Source organism: Lactuca sativa, chromosome 1 (genome assembly GCF_002870075.4).
Source record: "Lactuca sativa cultivar Salinas chromosome 1, Lsat_Salinas_v11, whole genome shotgun sequence".
NCBI classification, from domain to species: Eukaryota; Viridiplantae; Streptophyta; class Magnoliopsida; order Asterales; family Asteraceae; genus Lactuca; species Lactuca sativa.
The window spans coordinates 155,618,325-155,627,695 of NC_056623.2; positions in this window are offsets into that span (position 1 = coordinate 155,618,325).

Genomic DNA, 9,371 nt, shown 5'->3' on the forward strand with positions numbered 1-9,371 from the left:
CCATGGTCAAGTCATTTCACCTAATGGTAAAGAGAAAGGATAAGTCTGAGATTGTCTCATGTACCATTTCCAAAAAGTCCATATGTTGCTTTTGCCAAAAGAAGGGGGCATTGGTTGCGAAGCTGCCAGATTTACCTGAAAGATATGGTAAAGTCAAAAGTTTGACTCTACTTTAGGTAAAGTCCATTATCCAACTCTATTAAGTATCTTTTGGAGATTCGTAATACATAATGTAATCTAATTACATTTTAATATTTTAGAGAATCAAAGGAAGCTGAAAGAAAGAGTATGCTGATTCTGATCGCGAAGTTGGTTCGATGATCAGAATTTTGAGCAATTGCTTAAGAGTTACGATAGATTCCTTAGGAATAGATATCAACATAGTTTTCATATGTATTTGCATTGTAAGGATATGACTTTTCCGCAAGTTTTAAAATAATCAAAAAACAAATTTGATTTATTTATCTTAAGTATGGTTACAATGGCATTTGTGAAAATTTGTTGTTTACATGTTTCCATTGATAGCAATATTGGAAAATGGATTTGATTCTTTCATTTGTGGTAGTGTCATAATTTACTAAATAAGGAAAGATTCTCATCACCCAAGTTTTAGTTGGATAGAAACTTGGAATCATGCAAGTTGTATTGTGTGATCAATGAGAATTGTCATTTTTGGGAAATTTTGACTAAGACCTTGTTCACATGTATATGTGACTCAAGTGAAGGACTAAGGCATCAAGTACACATTCATGTGTACCAGTCAAAGTCCACCACAAAAGAGCAATAAGACTATTTTTCATAATTTACTACAGTTTAGTAAGCATGGTTATGCTTACAAGTTTAAGTGTAATTCTAAAATATTGGGAAAGTTTCAATGATTGGCAGAGCGAATGAGAAGAATCAAATCAGGCAGAAAGATAAAAGTTTCTCAAATATGAAAAGATGGGAGAGTACTTTAAGTATCTCGTTTTATAATCATCTTAATGATTATAAAACCATATCGCAATTGATCCTCTAAAGACACCTTAGTGCATTTGTTTGGCTAAAGAGAGGAATCATGAATTGTTGAAGTGGTTAAATCAAAAGATAAATCTTAGTTCCAAAAACAAGTCTTAGATTCATACTCTAAGATTGTAACTTGAGTGAAATGATTTTAAGAAAGGTTTATAACACTTTTCAAATGTAGAGTAACTTGTTTTTTACTCTTGTACATTTGGAATTGGTAAGTTGTGATGTTTTGGATAAAACAAAGACCAAATAAGGGTAATTATGTGAAGTGTTTGTCTTGATAAAAATCCACACTATTTCTTGAATATTTAACAAGAGAGTCTTATATGTCAACAGGACAGTGGGAGTCTAAAAGATCCTGAAATAGTTTCAAGAACTAATCAAGAATAAAACTTGTATTTCATCATTAGCACATGACTAGAGGTTTATAACCTACCATGTTGACATATTCTTATTTCTTTGCCCATTCGAGTTAAAGTTGGCTATGCATTTGAGCTCTACATGTTCTCAATTGTTTGCATAGCTACTTGGAAGCAATGGTAGGCCTTGTGCTACCAAGTGGCAAGAATTTAGGATTGAACAAGTTCAGTCCATATGAGTTTGCATTTTTCACTAACCTTGTCTTGTGATTATGGTTATGACAAATTCGCATGGATAGGAACACATACACCATTAAAATCTAAGTGTCATAAGGTTTCTCTCCGATTCATGAAAATGATGGTGATGAAACACTTTCACTAATTAGATTTTAAGAAGATTGCAATTGTGATATTTGCATTCTCAAAGTCGTTAGTGGAGCGTGCATGGTTAACCGGCACACTAACATGGACTCACGAGAAATGAAAAAGGTCTAAACAATTGAGACTATGATTATGGCATCCCTTTTTATAGTTCTGAAATTGTTTAGACACACCTGTGAGCTATATAAGATAAGGTGTATGATTTTGATAAAGTCTTGTCAAAGCAATCTCGTATCAGAAATCTAAACTTTGGTAAGGAAGTCAATTAAGTATTGATTTCTAGAAGTCCAGTTGATTTCTGGGTACATGTCAATGCTAGTGGGATCATAAGTGTTATACTAGTAAGATAATAATCATTATGCTAGTGGGAGCATGATTATTATGTTAAGTGTTGTGAGTTAGCATTATTAATTAAAGGTAACAAAAGTTTCAATTCGCTTTGAAAAAGTTGTTTTGCTATAATTAATGGAGATGATTTTATACTTCATTCCAATTCCACAAGCTTAGATTGAGATTTTAATCAACTTTAGTCATGGATATATATATATATATATATGAATGTTATGTTGGAATGGTTCAACATAAGGAAATTCTATATATTTTGTGTTCTCAAAATTTGATTATGATTACGACATACCTCTTCATAGTTCGAATTGTGAGAACATGGCAAAGAAAAATTTTGTAGCATGACTCATGTCCCATATGACTAAAATGATTAAGCAATTGTCGAGGACAATCTGAGGTCTACCAAAGATTGGTCGCTCATGGACAATTGGAAGTATAGTGTAAACTTTGTATAGGACCATATTGACATACTCTGAAAAGAGGCAACTCTTATTCATAAGTGATAGTCAAAATAAAAATACGGAATTGTTTCCATTGGTGGAAGTTATTATTTGAATCTGTGTAAGATTAGAAAAGTTAATGCAAATAAGGATGTTCAAAGGAATGTACTTTGAATGTGAGACTTCATTTCCATGGAATTCCTCTCCATTAGAATACTCTGCAATGCTTGTTGCCAAGTCTTTATGACTTAGGCATAGTCATTACAAGAGGATCATTGCATATAAGTTTAGAATCTAACAGATTACGGTAAATGGAAAGAGTTTGGCATTCTTACATTAAAATTAAGTATTAGGATTGTGATACACTACAAGAAAAAGACCCTTTTACGACGCACAAACCACGACACTCACCGATTTATGGTACGCAAAAGAGAGTGATATTAAAAAAATGTCATCAGTTAAAAAAATTTAAGGATTTCGGTCACGCATTATTGCTCGCCCTTAAATAAGTATCATAAGAAAAAAAAATTAAAAAAACAAAGGGAGCTCAATGTTAATTGAGCGTCCTCTATAAGTGTAGCTTTATAATTTTAATGAAACACGCATTTGGATACTGGGAAAACGAAATCCCCAAAAATTTGAAAACCTGTTTTTCTACCTTTTTTCTATCTTTCATCTTCGCAATCGATTCTCCCCTCTCCCTCCTTCTCCCTCTTCTTCGATCCGCTTCTCCCCTCTCCACCACGCCATGATGAATGAGATCTCTTCGTCAATCAGAGCTACCAGCCAACAAAGACCTTCATTTTCTCCCTCCCCTCTCTCTACCGGTCGAAAATCGCTTCTCCTTACAAGCCCAACATCTGATTGACGAGTTCGATTCTCCTCTTCTGGTTACACAAAGGTATGTTGTGCTTACCATCGTTCATCTACCTAACCTCCATCCACACTCGGTACCATTTTGTATTTGGATCCATTCACACTATATCTCTCTTCTTCCTCTCATACCGACGAATTAGGACAAAATCTTCACCATCTTCAGTAAGCCAACTATGGAGGCCAATAACACAAAGAACTATGAGAAAACAGTTCAAATCGGATTCTCTTAGGCATGAATGGGTAGACATGACAAAGAAATACACTAACCAAGTCCGATCGAAGGAAAGAACGAAAATTGAAATACCCAGTTGGACTAAAAAACTGTACTTTGTATCATTTAGATCTCTGGATCATTTCTGTGTTTTTTTCAAGTAGCTGTTCATCCACAAATCTCTATTTTTCACTTTGCTTTAACATTGATTTTAGGGCTTCTTCCTATGCATGAGTTTTTTTTCATAATAACATAACTCATCTGTTTTTCTTTTCTTTTTGTGTGAGAACGCATCTTGTTTCTTTTTCAACCTTAAGTGAATTCGATTATGTTCTAGAAATTAGCATATTCTTTTTCAATCTTAAGTTAAAAGTTTATTTATTGTGAAAAAAACGAATTGCGGAGTAAAATGTTCTGGTTACCCATTCTGCACAGATTAATGCAATTTTATTGGTGCCAAAGATCTTATGTCCAACGAAGAAGGTATCAACTTGTTCAAAAACCGGGAAAATGTAAGTTTCATCCTAACCAGTTATCTCTACTCTAATTTGGTGGATTATACATAATTTCACTGGTAGTTAGTTAATGTTGCACATAAATGCTTTTTCACAGCTTGATGTATTGATATATACCTGCACACGATAGCCCACATCCTCGAAAACAACAGATGAAAATGGAGACCCACCAGTTCATAAAGGTTCACAGATGATGGATAATGTGGAACTCTATGCACCTGATACTTTGAATCTAGCCTTAGGTATTGATATTCTTTGCTAATTTTGTTACCTTATTTTTTGTTGTTGGTGTTTTAATCGAATGCTTATTCTGAAGCCTTGTCTAGTAAATAACAACATTATGAAAACAACAAATGAAAAAGGTGACCCACCAGCTAAAAAAGATTCACAGATGTTAGATGATTAGGACCTCCATGCACTTGATATTAATTTCTTTTGAATTTGATAAAAATAAAATAAAATAACATGTTTTTGTTTTTGAAGAGAAACCTACCTGGTTAACTCCCACTAGAAATTATGTTTTGAGATTGAAGCGGTCCCTAGACAACAAATATACGTTCAGGGCCTCTGCATATTTTGCATTCTCTATTCAAAAAAAAAAAACAAACTAATGTTGTTATTATCATTGTTTTTAAATGGTTTCATAATTATATTTAACTTAAGTACATATATATTATAAATTTATAATAATATAAAAGTTCACTAAGAAATTCATATAAAAAAGGAGCAAATGAGATTGACCTGAATATAAATTAAGGATTGCTTTATTGTTAAATGCTAAAGCTGGACATTCTGACTTCCTTATGCTCCGTTAAAGAAAATTAGAGAACACGTCATGTAAGGGGAAAATATTTTACCCTTACATGACGTGTTCTCTAATTTTCTTTAACAGAGCATAAGGAAGTCATAATGTCCAGAAGAGCTTAGGCCTGCAAAAGGTAGAGCTCCTGTTCATGTCAGTCTTGTGAGGAAGCTTGAAGACTACACTATTAGTAATCTTTCCCATTTCTGGATTTCTTATCCAATCCTTTTAGGCTATTTTTCTCCAATGCAAAACATGTAGGTCAACTCTTTGAATGTCTTGTTCAAATTTGATAATCTTAAGGTCACAAACATTAAAGATCATATCATATGACACATGTAGTTATGATCAACAAATACAAGTTTAACAATGTCTACAATGTTGACATCGAAATATAAGTTATGAAGGAGCCATGGAACACTCGCACAACAGGTTAACTGATTTTATTTTATTTTTGAAAAAAAATATACAGCCGTTATCTTTATTATATATATATATATATATATATATATTGTAGGATGCAAGTGATTGGAAAAATGATTAGGTATCATCCTTCTCAATGATTGATGCATCCTTTAGTTTGCCAAACAACACAACTATTATAACTCTACAGGTATAATATATATAATCATTATACTTGGTGGGCCAGTTTTTTGTTCATTGGGGGCTATTCATAATTTTGTTGTTTGCACTGTGACAGGTATGCATTGCTGAATATAAAAATGTTCGCAGTCAACTCAATGTAATTAATAGAATGCAGCCTGGAAGGTAAAAATCTATTAATTACCCACCTAACTCATTGGACTAGTACATCTATAGGAATCAACCATGCTTAATGAATAGAAAAATACACAAGAAAGTTAAGAAATTGTTGTTTTATTACATAAGAAATGGTACATTGATGTCACATCTATTTTGAACCAATATCAAATAAATCGACATCTTTAATTAGTTACAGACTGTTCTTTAAAAGTTATTCTATAAACCTAAACAAAATACCAACTATATATGCTTTCATATTTACATCAAATCAAGATCAGTGTGTGTGTTGTGTACACTTCTTTACTTACACTAAAAGTTTTCTTATACCAAAAAATCATATAACAATTGGGGTTCTTCACCAAACCTATATTGGTCTGCCATATATGTATGCCTATGTGTTGGAGACCTGTTGACTTCTATCTAACTAAAAAAGTCAGGATTTTGACTTAAATCTTGACCCAGTTCCACTTCATTCTCTTTATCTTCCTGTATATACTAATAATTAAGTGCATGCACAATTTATATACAGACCGAGTTAATTCATAAGCGGCCACCAAAACGTTTTGAAAGCATATATGCAAAGTGTTTCAGTTTGGACTCTTTTTGTATTTGTGTTTGCGGCGGATAGACTTTCCGGGTTAAAAGAGTAAATTTACAACTAACTAAGGGTAAATTAGTAATTTACTGTGAATTTTGGTTAATTTATTGTGAGCATTGCTTATATAGGTGCCTAGTACTTAATCTTTATATATATATATATATATATATATATATATATATATATATATATATATATATATATATATATATATATATATCATTTTGATAGTCAAAAGTCACATACATGATTGTTACTGTTTCTTTATTCTTGTCCAAGTCGACCTATGAGAATTGGTGTTGCAACTCATAAGAAGGCGGCATCTTTACAACAATATGGACAACAACAACAACAACAACAACAACAACAACAATATTCATCACAAGGTGTGTTTTCTTGATTCTTGCTTGTGTTTTGTTTCATTTTCTTGATTTAGTTTGATGAGTGTAGACTCATTATTGTGAATATTTTTAGCTGTGATATTGGCTGGTGGAGGTGGATTTGGTGCCATGCCTCAAAGCTCTCAGTCTGATGAAAATTCGTCCAATACAACAGCTCATCTACATCTGATCTTCAATTGAGTCCTACTCCTGCTCCCGATACTCAAAAAAGCTCATCTACATCTGATCTTTTATCCTTGACTCAACCAAATAGTAAACCCTCACCCTCACCTTTTAGTGGTTTGGATACTCATGTATCACCTGTACCTACACATGGCACCTCCCCCATGATGGATCTATTAGACGGATTCAATCCAAAACCTACTACACCACCACCTCCACCTCCACCTAGTAAGTATTATATCTTTTTTTTTCTATCCACCTAGTAAGTATTATATGTTTTTTATGTCACACCTTTCCAAGTTGTGCCACTTCTGACTGGATTCTATGTGTTGAGACACTTGAGGTTTCGCCAGAAGCTTCCTTCTGTCCCTCTCAACTTCTTTAGAAGATTGCCAGCCAGAACTGATTGCATGCTATGAGATGATCAACAATGGAATGGAATCATCAATTCCAGAGAAGGTTAGTCTATAATAAAAAAAGCCCATTCCTTTCTTCAATTCCTGGTAAGATGCGTACAACTATCTTGGAACAATGTTTTTGTATATCTTGTGGTTCTGTAGTCCTTTCTTAACTTCAAATTTCATGTTCTGTGTTTTATTTAGGTTGTGTTTTTTTAATTGATTGTTATTAGTAGATTATGAAAATCATCTTTGGCGATATTATTGGATAAATATCTTGGACTGGCAGTAATTTTTATCAAATGTTTCTTGAAGAAGGAGAGAATCTTCATTACTGTGTTGTGTTTTTGTCTGTGGGATAATAAAAATATAAAAATAATGGGACAAAAATAGCACACCCCACCTTTCTGCAGGAGAAGAATATATTTGTTTTAGTAAGTTGGTGGTTTTTTTTGTTGTAGTATGGAAACAGACAAAGATAACATAAATCTCATGAGTTGCTAGATCCCTATGCAAATGAACATGGTTTTATTCTAGAGGATATATAATTGTTTCCACTATCATGCGTAATCGTTATATAAAACTTTTTGTGAATGGCTATGAATTTGTACATAGCAGTTTACCTTCTTTTGTATGATGAAACATGATTATTTGTGCTATTGTTACTTTATTCTAGGCCACAAGTACAAAATGGTACCTTATTCTAAGACCATGATTCATGGTCAGATGAATCATTCTTTTTTCTGTGTATTTGACTTTTTTAGTACAAGTCAAGTGCTGCATGATGTACAATATTATTTAGGAAATTCCCTAAGATTAAAAAGGGTAAATGCTTATGATGTTTGGCTATTTATTTTTAAAGAATACAACATAAGTAGGGATTGTTGGCAAATTGGCATGTATCTTTGTTGTGTTTGACAGCTGTGTAGACAATGATCTTTTGAAAAGCAAATTTGGAATTTTATGTAAGCATGGGATCTTATAACATGTGCCCTGTTTTTATCATAATATGACCTTTTATGGAGCTTCTTTTTGCAATGAATATTGATTAGTTCTTTGATTCAATTATATTACTTTTCTTGAAGAAGAAACACATGGTTTATATATATTTTACTTGCAACAGTTGCTCATCGGATTCCAATTGTTATAGACAGTGACATGGTCATGGTCCTCTTCTCTGGTATGTATCTTATTCTTCAGAAACCCATATATCTCATAAAATGACACAATTACCCTCTACAAAATAGTAAATTTTCATGTATAATAGGTGAAATGATGGAATATGATGCACCCTCCAAGCTAATGGAGTCAGATTCTTATTTCTCAAAGCTTGTTGTTGAGTACTGGTCCAGCTGCAGGAGATGATCCACGAGTAATTTCTTTTCAAGTTAAAAGTAAAAGTAAAATTTCTTATTATTCGTTCTTTTATTATAGGTGCCTTTTGTATGTCAATTCAGCAACTTGTCTGCAAATTCTGAAATTAGCAATAATTTTTCTCATGTTTATGGTAACCATGGTGGACAGCACTAAACAAATTTTATCTAGGATGTTTTTTTCAAATCGACTATTGGTCCTTCACCTTCAAGCTTCTTATTTGTACCAATTTTCCATGTGCAAGTTCTGATAGCTCTAGCAACCTCCTTCCATGCCCTGCAACCTCTTAAAGTTCTTGTATTCAGGTTATTCTCTTAGAGAAGACATTGTCAAAGGAGATTGTCAAAGGAGAATTTAGTCTTGGGTTTCTTTTAATGTTGTACATGTTTTGTTTTCTACAATAAATATTGTGCAATATTAGCAGTGTGTTACATTTGCTTACTATTGGAATGACTATTTGTATTTGACATATTAGTTCAATGAATTATCTTTATTGTTTATGGTATTTTATTTTGTATTATGAGACTTTTAATGTGTTATTTAATTTGAAAATTAGTAAATCTATCAAAAATATATAATTTTAAAACTATTTAAAATTATCACACACAAAAATGCGTGTCGTCTTCCTTTATGACATGGGCTTCCTTGAAACACGTTGCGTGTCATAAAATGCACGTCGTAAGGTTACGACACGCAAATGCCTGTCGTCTACCTTTATGACAGGGCCTTCCTTGATACG